We start from the raw sequence: 12500 nt of genomic DNA, 5'->3' as shown, positions 1-12500 counted from the left end.
GAACCAGATGTTCTCTGCATGTTCTTGGTCTTTGAGCCAAATCTAATCCAACTGTCAGTAAAAAGGCAAAGATAGGAACTTGACACAGAAAAATAGGGTACTGCTAACCGACTCACTGGCTGGTGAGTAGGCTGACTAGTTGGTCTGGTCAGTGAAATCAAGTGAATGAGTGCACATCGCCCCCTATGGCAGCGGAGGCCACATGACCTCACAGCAGTTAAGCTCAACCTCAGGCATGTAAACGTAATGACGGTCTGATTGTTTGTTTATTTCTGGATGTGTTTCCTGTGATTTTAGGTTCTTTCAGCAACATTCACAACGACCACAAGCAGCGTAAAATCCACCGTGGAAGAAGAAAAACGTCTCAAAACAGAACAGCGTTCAGTCACATGCTGGAGACGCTCCAGACGGATGGAGTCGGCCCCACCCGCTCATAAATCTGGGTCTGTGTTCACACATACACATTCTCTGAACTGTGCATGTGTGAAAGAAGCTCCTCTGGTCACGTATGATGTGCGCGAGGTTATCTGTGTGTTCACAGATGGGTGTTGAGGCAACCTACAACCGTGGCATATGTTCACAGCAGCCACTGGGCAAAAGCTCAGTCATGATGTTGCGCTCTCCTCTGCCGGCGCCATGACGACGCGGGATTCAAAGGTTCTCAAGATTGACGTTGGCGCCGCTGCTCCCGAACTAGGTTAAATACCAGTTTAAATACCACAAACATGCGTGACACAGTCACATGTTTAGAAACAAAGTTCCGTTTTTACTTTTCACCGCGTTGACTTTTATTGAGTCATGATATTTAAACTATTGTGTGACACATGTTTCCTTCAGGTCATTCCACCATGTCAATACATCCCATTTTTTTATTGATCAGTTGTCGATCAGGAGCTTTTAAGAGAGACGCCGTCATGTGGTCGCTGCCGCTGACAACAGGAAGTTAAATTTAGACTGTCAGAAGGTCAGTGGGTGACAGGAACCTGTGGTCAGATGACGAAGATGATGATGATGATGATGATGATAAAGTCAGACAAAACACATCAGGATGACACACACACATGCACGCACATTTTTTAAGTGTTGTGTTTGTTTCTCACAGCCGACTCGTAGATGTTATGAATGATTTGACTGATTTGTTTGATGATTTCCATTGTTTGAGACCTATTCTTTACTGAAGGATTTCAGATCCATCTGACAGGATGTGGTAAGTGTTCAGATGATGTTCTGGAATGTGTTCAACCTCCCAGCAGTGGACACAAAGCAGTAAATCCACACGCTGCCTTGCTCAGGGGCACCGGGGCATGTTTTGCGTGGTGTTTGCGCCGCAGTCGATCGATGACAAGTGACAGATTCTCAGCATTTACAGCCTGATGCGGGAGAGATTTAAAGCCCTGACAGGACGTGACTGCAGGCCAACAGAGCGGTTTTCTCCTGCGAACGTTCTCCTCGTCTGTCTGCAGGCTCCACGCACATGATGACAGCAGCTGAAATCAGGAGCAGAAACTTTCCCAGGATTCTTTGCAGTCATCCATTTTATTTTAGAGAGGCTTCTGGGAAAATCAGCCTGAAAGGATTACGGGGAGAGCTAAAGTTCACGCTAGCGCCTGTGTTAATGTGGGACGTCGAAGCCAAGAACAGCTGGAGCGACGCCGGCACAAATTTCTGTTTGAGCTGAGAAGCTAACTATTAATGTCAGGAACCAAGTGATGGGACACCTGAAGACCGAATCGCAGCTGCAACCTGCAACGGCAACCCAAATCCTGCAACAAGGCGTCGGTCTCGATCAGCCCGTATGCTTTTAAAAATAGACCATAATAATCACAACCAGCAGGCTTTTGCTCGGATTTGTGTCAATGTTCTGGGAGCTCGACACCTTCTCACCTCAGCTCAACGTTTTAGAACCCATCAATACTGAATACTGCAGGTCTAGCTGTATCCTGGAAGGAAACTGTTGGATGTCTCTCCCCAGTATTTAACATTTTACCCAGTAATTCGTGCATGAGTGTGTGTGTGTGTGTGTGTGTGTGTGTGTGTGTGTGTGTGTGTGTGTGTGTGTGTGTGTGTGTTGGACAACCATAAAGAGATTTTAAGGTGAATTCTTCAGTTTTCACCTGAAAATGAAGGACAGGAAGGAGGAGGAGTAGAAGCACAGATCAGATATGAACATGCAAAGAACATGAGCATTTTGGGGGTTTGGCACCTGGATCAGGGGCATCTCAGCAGTGCTCTGGGTTAAGCCTAGTTTATGCTTCCCCGTCTGCATATCTTACGAGGGGGTTTGCATAGGGATTGTCTCATCTCCGGGCTCTCGGCGACCACCTGAGGCCAGCTTACACCTCCCAAACATCGGCTCGCCAAATGGCACCACTTCTGCTTGTCGCTTCTCCGACTTTTTAAAAGCAACACAGGTAAAAATGCTGCCACAGTAACAACCTGCACTTCATGTAGTGTGAATCTTTTTTTTCCCACCCTGCAGTTCCATCCACAGTGACCCTAAGTATGCCATCATTCACTGGACCTGATTAGGGGTCACAGTTAGTGCAGATGTAAATCTGAATGTAAATCTCTCTTCATCTGTTGCCACGGTAACAACCTTTCCAGGCAGTCTAAGCTGCTGGTGGAGGCAGACGGATGCCAGCACCGATAAAGAAAAGGCCTTTTGTGTTGGCGTCTAATCACAGCTTCTATAGATCTCAATGAGCTTACTGCCGATAAACCAGGCCACAAGCTAACAGCGGCTAACAGGTGAACACAGGCTAGCACACGCGCGCGCAAACACACACACACACACACACACACACACACACTGGTTCATTGAAGTCAAGCACCACCGTCTGAGATTATCCTCACTGTGTTTGAAGAGTGGTGAATTCTTTCAGTTTCATTGTTAGCTCTTACGCCAACATTTGCTGTCTCATTGTTATTGTTTGGTGGATGAATTGTGTTTTGTGGTTTGGGGTTTTTTTCCTGTTTGATCTGTAACGTTTTTTTTATTGAATTTACTGGCATTGTCCCAGACTGACGTGATCTAATACTACTACCGAGCCAACACATTCGAGTTGCCCCCTTACACCCCTCCACATGTGTGTGTTAGCCATCGCTAACATTGATAACAAAAAAAGTGTTTTTAAATGTCATTCGATACTTTATTTGTGCTTTATAGTGGAGGAGTTTGCCTGACTGCAGCTCCACCATCAGAACAAATGGATGATGAATTAATTAATGAATAAGTGGTTTTGTTCTGAGTCTGAATGTGGCCTGCAGCCTGTCATTAACAAACTTAAGTAATGTGACTGGCTTAACACACTCAGACAGTTTGGTTTGAACGCTGTGGTCTGTGAGCTGGTTTTAAGTTTCAGCTCAAAGTCCCGCAGAGTCCTGCAGGGATGCTGGCCCAGGTCCACATCAAGCCCATTTCCAGTGAAGCGCAGGGTGGACATGTTTCAGCCAATAAAACACTGTGAAGTGATGAGTGTGCTGGTTCCATCCCAGGTCAGTCAAAGAACACTGACAGCATGCGAGTATCAGGTTCCTTCTGAGTGAATCCAACATTTACATTTAATAACAAACAAGCAGAGAACAGGAACAGTTTCAAATGGTGAAGGTTTCACAACAACGTGCAAACCACAGATCCATGCCAGCACCACAGATCAAAGCAGAACACCAGAGATCCTTTAAAAGAACTGAAACAATACGCTAAATTTGTCATTAGCAAATATAACCTGTAGCTGACCATCGGTCAGTTATGCGTCACTCGTGCCAGTCATTGATCTTAGAAGCCAACTTCATCTTTTCCATCTGAACGACCGTCGCAGCTCCAGTTCACTCTCACAACCAGACGCTCCCCTCAAAGCAACACTAGATGGAGAAAGTGAGTCCAAACATCAGGCTGGGAGAAATAACGTTCCAATTATATCATGAGAAGACAGAATAGAGTTGTCCAAAAAGAGCAGGTCTGCCAGCAAAGTTACCCTTTACCATTTCATGATTAACTTCCTCTGCCACTTCCTGTCACAATGGCCTCCTCCCTGCAGTCATGAGGTGTGTGTGTGTGTGTGTGTGTGTGTGTGTGTGTGTACGTGTGTGTACGTGTGTATGTTTGTTTCTGTGGTGCCCAGTTCCAGAGTGGATTGAAGGGTGAATGGAGCGTCACCGTGAGTTAGGTGGTATTTTCCACCCTGGTTTTTGCCTGACAGGTTCGATGGTCCTGTTGTTCACTCAGATCCGATCTTCTCTGTCGTTTCATGGTGAGATCTTCAGCCTCCAGCTGCTTTGTGTGAACTAAAGCATGACGCTTTTGCAGGAATTCACAGTCAGTGAAGCGTGATGCAACCTGAGGTTTGTTGTTCCTCTGATCTTCATGTTCAGAGCTGTTCATGTCCTGTGAGTCACTTCATCAGAGGAATGTTTGTGATTGATGAGGGAACGGAGTTCTGCAGAACTGGTCCACCTCAACATCGCATGCATTTTTAAATGCCATTACTTTAAAAATATCGGGAGAAAAACTCCGCTAAAGGCCGTCTAAATGCATTCATCTGCCCTCTGACCCCTGAATCAGCAAGCCCGTTATAGTAGAGGGTGTGTACGTGTGTGTGTGCGTGTGTGTGCGTGTGTGTTGGGGAGAGATGAGGCGCATTCTTCTTTTTTCTTTTCTGTCAGCTTTTTTCACTTCTCCTTTCTCCTGGTGAAGAGCAGCCATTCCATCGTGACACCTTACTCCCTTGCGCACACACACATACCCCCCCCCCCCACACACACACACACACCCCCCCCCCCCCCCCCCCCACCCCCCCCCCCCCCCCCCCCCCACACACACACATATGGCAGCAGTGTGTATTTTCTTGCATCTCTTTATTATTATTATTGATCAGTCATCATTTTATCTGTGTTCTCCGTGTGGTGGAAGGTCCTTCAGAAGACAGAGTCCAGAGGACAAACAACCCTGTCTTGGAGCGTCCCTTTACAGGAAGTGAGTGCCTTTATTTTGATGTGTGACTGAAGTGTGACCGATGCTGTCTGACAGCCGTACGCCAGGAGTAAAGAGAAGCGGTTCCTGATTTACATCAGTCTGGAGTCTTCTTCTGCCTCCATGGGGGCATTGAGGACAGCCCAAGGAGATAGACCCAGATTTGTCCCTCCACAGTGTCCTGGCTCTTCCCCTGGGCCTCCTCCAGGTAGTCATCCAGGAGGCTGATCTGGAATCGCTGGATGTGGACTTTGCCTTCTTAATCTGGGCCAGGATGTCAGACATCCCTCACCTGTGACAGTAGGGACGTAGATCAGCTGGTAAATGTTGCTTTTCGGCTCAGACTTTTTACCCCAATAGACCACGTCAGCGTCACTGCTGGCGTCACACCGATCCATCGCTCTATCTCTCGCTCCATCCTTCCTGTGAATACTTTCTCCAACTCTACAAATTGCACAGCTCATTCCACTGTTCTGCAGCAAGGATGAAAACCACAGTGCTCCTCCTAGATCTGAGCTTCAGCTCTCTGAAGGTCCTTCCTCTCCAGGACCCCTGAATAGACCTAACTAGAGATGCTGAGGAGGGGGACCACCATCCCGGTCTGCCAATCCAGGGGCACTCTCCCCAATGTCCACATAATGTCGCAGATTTGAGTCAACCAAGAAAACATTCAGAGCCTCAAAGACTTCAGGCCAGATCTTCTCCACCCCTGGTGTCCTGTCACTAAAGACCATTTTAACCATGTTGGCCCCATAGATTCAAACCTCTGGTTCCTGAGGCTCTGCTCCCTCAACAGAAGGCCTGTTGGTGTCGTTAGGGTAGACTTTTATAGTATGCCGTTCACTCGCTCGCAGCATCCTGAGTCACCCCAGGTTCACCTGAATGATGGTCCAGAACCTTCTGGAAGCTGTCTGAAGGTCGTCCTCTGTGGCATCCTGCCTGACCATCAGAGCCAACCCCCCACCAGGTGGTGAGCAGCTGACAGCTCTGCCAAAATTCTTTCCCAGGATTTCCAAGACATGCGACTGCAAGTCCAGTACCACAACAAGTCCACATATAGATGTTATAGATGACCGTGGTGTTCATTATGGACGATCTTTTAAGGTGATGAGAAATCACCACTCAGTTTCAGAGAGAGGGCGCCATTCACGCCAGTCACGTCTATCCAGGTCTCACTTTCTTTGCCCAACTGTGTTTTGAAGTCCCACAGCAGGAGCACTCTGTAGCGCCCCACACATGGGCGTGCGTGTGTGTGTGTGTGTGTGTTGCTAGGTTCAGCTTTATTTTTTATTCATCTATTTACTTTGATACTTGAACTGGTCCCATTGTGCTTTTAACCACATCCTGCATCATAATTTTATGTTTGGGCCCCATTTAATTCTAATAAGTTTCAGAGACTGTTTGTGTGCATGTGTGTGACTGTGTGTGTGTGTGGGTGTGGGAGTGGGTGTGTGTGGGTGTGTGTGTGTGTGTGTGTGTTAACTGTCCTGTCCTGATGTGGTTCATCATGTTCTGTCCTTCGTCATCTCTCTGTACCAGCTGCCTCTCCTTCTTCTCACTCACACTTCCTCCTCTTTTTCTTTCCAGTAAGTTTCCCCTTTCATACCCTCTGTTACAACACACACACACACACACACACACACACACACACACACACACACACATACATGCACACATACATAATTGTCAGACCTGTCATGAGCGCTTTGAATGACATAATGTCATATAAATAATAAATCTAGAATGAAATCTATCAGGGCTGACGAGAGGGTGGTGATACTGCAGCCCGCCACCGGGGGGCGCCCACTTCTTCTTCCCCTCGTTCATGTAATTCCCGCTGTGACAACCTGGCTGGTTTACGTTGGCCCAGATTTGTTTTCTCACTTCAGACTGGCGCCATCACACGTCCTCCCCCTGGGAGTTCACCAGCGTGATGGTACACTGTCGTTACTGAAAATCTGAGGTTGCGCAACACTGAAGTGCACACGAGCAAAACTCCCTGGAAAGACCGTCTCCCGCCTACTCTACCCCCCCCCCCCCCACCTCCCCCCAGACCATCTCGTTCCACACCCGCCTGCCTCAGCTGCGGCTCCCTGGGCTCTTTTTCAATGAGGAGAAGACGCACTGATCTGTTTGAGTCTATACTTCCTGTGTGCCGGGTGAAGACCAGAAGGACCTCAGAGGTCCCACTAGTTTTTTGTTGAGTTGGACATGAAAGTGAAGATTCTTCTAAATGTTGCCGGAGCAAAAGGAATCTGCTGAAAACTAAAACCCGGCAAATTTGGTTGGAAAATGAAATGAAGGGCCTTTGGCTGGAGTCGTTTGGGAGAACGTGAGTGTGGAAGTTCTCAGGACGTCCTGACCCCATCGGGGAAAGTGAAAACTAGGAAACGGAGCCGAGCAGATGAAACCATGTGTGATTTTTGGGTGAAGTGACTCTAAACGTGACGGATGACTCCAGCTGCTCTGACGTGATGTGAAAATTACATGTTGGTCCGACAGAAACAAACACGAACTCTCTGGTTTACAGTAACTGTCACCCATCGCTCTCCTCTTCCCACAGAGCCAAGAAGTGCCGCCAGCAGCGCCACAGCTCTCCAGGACCTCCAGGAATTTCCAGCACTTTCCAGGACACAGCGCAGTGAGGGATGTGGGGGGGACAGATGGAGACAGCTGGGACAAACCTCCTCTCGGCTCCCATCGAGGAGCCGACGGCTCACTTCACCACAAATCACAAACTATTTTGACCGACTCCAAAACAAACCAAAAAATAACTTCCCCAAAGTCTAAGAGCTCGACAAACCTCCTCTTAACTGTCCGAAACAAAGGCCAGTGTTTACTGGACACCCAAACAGAGACAGACGCTGTCTCCACGTTAAACAAAGACTCAGAGACGGACCAGACCAGGAGACCGCCGCCGCCTGTAGACCATCTCCTTCAGTCTAACACACCGAGTCACATTACCACTGGAACCAGTCCATATTGGCTGTCTGTCCCAGTATAACTGGTCCATTTAGCCTTTCTGTCCTCAGTCCTTTCACCCTGTCTCAGTATAAGCAGTCTTTTCACCATTTCTGCCCCAGTGAAACCAGTCCATGTTCCCATCCGTCCCTGTGTAACAAGTTCATTCACCCTGTCTGTCCCCGTATAATTAGTCCAGGTAACCTGTCCATCCCAGGACAACCAGTCCATTTATCCTGTCCGTCCCTGTATGACCAGCTTATTCAACCCGTTTGTCCCAGTATAATCAGTCAATTTGGCCACTCTGTCCCAGTATAACCAGTACATGTATCCTGCTCATCCCACTGCATGTGTGTGTGTGATCACTAAAAACAGGAAGTGTGACATGCCGGTTTTTAACCGGTTTCTACTTCCTGTGGCCGTCCTCGGGGGTCGCGGCTGTTACACCAGCATCATGTAGCCACAGCACTGATCTCAGATCTGATATGTGAGTCAACACGGTGGCCATCATCTGCCCCTGGCAGGATGTAACTCCGCCCTCCTGGGGTGAAACCGGTAGGGGGGGGGCTTATTTTGTGACTGCATTCAGACAGCAGGGTTCTAGGGTTCTAAGATTCTGGTTCCTTAAGACAGAGCCACAGGCCTCCACTTAGCTTTGCTAGCTAACGTGTTGGCTCCACTCAGGGATCCACATCTGGGAGCTTCAGTTTCAGTTGGCAGTTGAATTACGGGGACGGTTGAAACAGTTGTTCTCGTAATTTTGAAAAAAAAAAAAAAAAATCTACCTCCAGGATGCTGGTCACATCACAAGTCACATGACCGCAACTCATCTTATTGATATGTCATTTACAGTCCAGAAAAAAAACCTGCATTTCCCAGGAAGACACCTTGAGCAGGGCCAGGAGCCGTCAGCAGGCGCAAAAAGAGAGCGACCAACGAGCATTAGCTGAGTTAGCATGATGACTGTAAATGCTGACTAAACTATCTCACAGAGGAAGGTTTTCAGCTTCAGCTTTAAGTCGAGCAGGGGTCAGGGGACAGGTTGCTGGTTCTAAAGCAGGAGGGCCTGATAGATGAAGGCTGGGCTGCCCATTAAAGATTTTAGGAACCATCATTGAACCAGCACTCTGAGGCTGGAGTGGTCTACTGGGCTGTTCTGGTGCTGACAGCTTCACTAGATATGATGGAATTCAACCTCTGGGGACCGTGTAGGCCAGGAGAAGGATTTTAAAGTCTGTTGTGGATTTAAGGGGCAGCCAATGAAGAGAGGCCAGCACAGGAGTCATGTGACCAGCTGGGGGCTTCTCACTGAACAGGCAGCACAACAGCCAAACTGAAAATCTACAAGACCAGCTCAGAAAGCCTGCACATGGTGCAACACCACTACTCCCACACTGACCGAGGTCAAACAGGAAGTACAGCAAACAGGCGCCGCTTCAGACTGTGAAAGGTGCAGAAGAAGCTCCTGAAGGAGCTCTGGATATATGAGGCCACAGGGATCAAGAGCCCTCACCTGATGATGGGACCCAGTGGAACGCTACAGTTGCATTCTTACTGGTTTGAGTTCCTGGACAAACATCCTCAGGTTCTGCAGAACGTCTGTGTCAGTCTGCAGCCTCTTCACCCACAAAAACCATTTCTCCTTTCATGGACAACATCAACCGCGTCAGCTACCTGTGCAATATGCCAACAAGCTGGCAGCTAATACACGCGTTATTATGCACGAGGTCACGCTAACGTCCAGCTGCCATCTTTAGCTATGTTTTAAAGATTACCCATACATTCTGATGAGCTGGATTGGTGTTTGCTGCTGTGTAACATGCTTAGATGATTGTTATTCTGTGTTGTTTCTGCTTTTTGAGCCATGTTGGCGTTGGCAGGCTGCCATCAGTGTCGGCACCTTTAGCTTCCGTACGACAGAGGCTAAGTTGCAACCAATGGCTCTGCCTACCCCGCCGCTACGCCCTCCTCGTGATTCATCACAACACACACCTTGCACACACAGATAACACCCACCGTGACTCGTCAGTCCACGGGGACGAGCGGAGGCTTTGGTGGCGGCAGCGGCGTGTTGTCTATCCAACTGCAGACGCTAAACTGCCTCCAGATGCGGCTTCGTGAACGCGAATCTGAGGCTCAGACGAGGCTTTTGTGGTGATGTGAAGCAACGACTGGTTTGTTTAAGCTCTTCCTGACATTTCCAGTGGAACCAGCTGGAGGTTCTGTGGAGAACAGAGAACAATGAAGCTGCTGCTGCAGAGCTCCTGGTCGGGTTCTGGCCCCGCGCACTCCTTCATTTTGGTTTTATAAAATAAAAATAGGAAACACACACGCGGAGTCTGCGTGGAGCCAGCAGGCTGCCGCAGAACAGAAAATAGCTGCGTGAGTTTAATGTGTGTGTAATCTTCATATGTTTGCTTCCTTTGTTCAGATAATCACAGATTTGACATTAGTTTATAGCGTTCAGCACTTTCCCGACGTTCCTCGCTAGCTAGCGCCGCGCAAGGGGAAACAGTTCCAGGTGGTCGTGCTTTGAAAATGATCAGTTGCAGGAACGTGAGGATCGACATCTGTGCCAGTACTTGACGCTCACACGGACCGGCTTCCTTCAGCTGTCATTCACCTTCTTCACCATGTCGCTCTTCTGTTACCATGGTGACAGAGGGCCCTTCCAGTTCCACTTGATTGGTGCTGTAAATCCAGCCTCACTCTTAACAATGACAAAAATAATTTAAGGCCCATCAGAAAGTAAACACACGAGTGTGTATCAGGGTGAGGGTGTACCTGTATGTGTTTGTCTGAATATCCGCATGTGTATCTGATGTGTGTCTGAGTGTCCGCGTGTGCGTGTGTGTTGCTCAGTACGCGCGCACGCGTGCATGTGTGTGTGTGTGTGTGTGTGCCTTATGTAAGACAGATAACAGTTGTGTGTAACCTGCATGTCTTCAGTTACAGAGCGGCTCTTCCTCCTGGCCTTGTCTCGGGTGGCGGTGTGCAGTTGTGGTTTCCTGCTGTGCGTCTGCAGGTTCTGATAACATCGGTCTCCTGCTGGACTTCCTCCATCACAGCTTCTGGGACGAAGATGCTGTCAGAGTGTGTCAGACAGGAGAACAGAAAGGTTGTTTTTCATCTGTGTTACGAGGTGCATTTTCAGTGGAAATGGTGTGTGTGTACGTGTGTGTGTGTGTGTGTGTGTGTGTGTTGTGTGTGTGTGTGTGTGTGTGTGTGTGTGCGTGCGTGCGTGCGTGCGTGTGCGTGTGTGTGCGTGTGTGTGCGTGTGTGTTTTGCAATCTGGATAAGAAACGCACATGCACGCACACACAAATTTGATTTGGGACAATCATTCGAGTGACAAGTCTGACTGTAGAAAGAGGACATCAAACTGTTCCACAAGAGTGAGACACAATCTGAACCTCAGCCTCTGTCTGTCTGTCTGTCTGTCTGTCTGTCTGTCTGTCTGTCTGTCTGTCTGTCTGTCTGTCTGTCTGTCCCACACTGACTCTTAGGTTCTTAGCTGTTTGACATTTGACCTTTGACAAAACTGTTTTTTCTTAGTTTATTGTCTGTTAATGATTGAAAGATCTGTGGGGGTCCTGAATCTGAGTGCCTGCAGAAACCTTCCTGCAGCCCCCCAACACACACACACACACACACACACACACACACACAAACACACACACAGACACACATACACACACATGCCCCTGCAGACAGGTACACACATATTCATAGACTCACACACCAGGCTCGTGTTAAACACTTCAACATCCACAGCTCTTGTTAGCGCTCTCTAAATAAATGTGTGTTTGCACGGCTGAGTTTGAATATTTTCATGCCATAAATGTTATCGGGTGTTTACTCAGGTAGCGATGCCTGACCAATCTCTGTGCAGCACAACCAAACTTGAGTGTGACGCCATGTGACCCAGTAAAATATCACATTTCATCAGCTTTTATCGTCAAAGACAAACTGGAACAAAACCAAGAAGAAATACACAAACTGATTTAATACATGAAGCTGACACACGCTAAGTTACTTTTTAAAGCTAATGCACAATGCTAAACCATAACAGTAACACCCTTGCAATTAGCACATAATGCTAATGTGCAAATACATCCCATTAACTTAGTGACTCAACTTATCGGTGAGTCAGATTAAAAACAAGAAAATGTGGGAGTTTTATATTCCATCATGCTAACAGATAACTGTTTCTTGCCTTCGTACATCATTATTTTGTCCTAGTTTGTGAACCAGTAACTACGAGTTATTTCTTAGCTGGCAACTCAGCAGTTGATTAGCGTTTACACTCCATACATCCATGAGCAGTTAGCGGTGCTGACCGACGTTAGCATGTGGCAGTGTGACTGTGCCAGGCCTTAGGCTGCATGTAGATCAGTAACTGGAGAGTTTAAAGTCTGCAGCGATAAATTTGTGGACTTTAACCTGTTCCGTCTGCGTCTCAGCTGATGTACAGTCTGCATTTAGGCTGTTTCTGCTGCCGTTTCTCCTGTCCTGCAGAAAACGGGAGGTTCTCATTGGCCAAACGGACGATGTCTCGTACAGTCTGTGG

The 12500-nt window shown here is 47.9% G+C and overlaps 2 long non-coding RNA genes across 3 annotated transcripts in view; one reads left to right on the top strand and one right to left on the bottom strand.

The window, feature by feature from the left end:
* The first annotated feature begins 7537 nt into the window (after positions 1-7537).
* LOC130520449 (uncharacterized) overlaps positions 7538-12500 on the top strand; it is an 8723-nt gene continuing 3760 nt past the window's right edge. Inside the window, exons 1-3 of one of the 2 annotated variants that reach the window (XR_008948849.1) lie at positions 8345-10312; positions 10880-11048; positions 12449-12500. The exon at positions 12449-12500 is cut by the window's right edge and continues 792 nt beyond it. This is a non-coding gene — a long non-coding RNA (uncharacterized LOC130520449). Of the gene's footprint in view, positions 10313-10879 lie in introns of both variants that reach the window. The other variant, XR_008948847.1, reaches the window with a different exon arrangement.
* The window catches only part of LOC130520518 (uncharacterized), a 2192-nt gene continuing 5 nt past the window's right edge, over positions 10314-12500 (bottom strand). Inside the window, exons 1-2 of the long non-coding RNA XR_008948893.1 lie at positions 12374-12500; positions 10314-11015 (exon numbers count right to left, since the gene is read on the bottom strand). The exon at positions 12374-12500 is cut by the window's right edge and continues 5 nt beyond it. This is a non-coding gene — a long non-coding RNA (uncharacterized LOC130520518). The remainder of the gene's footprint in view (positions 11016-12373) is intronic.

Source organism: Takifugu flavidus, chromosome 2 (genome assembly GCF_003711565.1).
Source record: "Takifugu flavidus isolate HTHZ2018 chromosome 2, ASM371156v2, whole genome shotgun sequence".
Classification (NCBI taxonomy): domain Eukaryota; kingdom Metazoa; phylum Chordata; class Actinopteri; order Tetraodontiformes; family Tetraodontidae; genus Takifugu; species Takifugu flavidus.
Note: the sequence above shows the minus strand (reverse complement) of the source record. Positions and strands in the feature narration are given on the sequence as shown.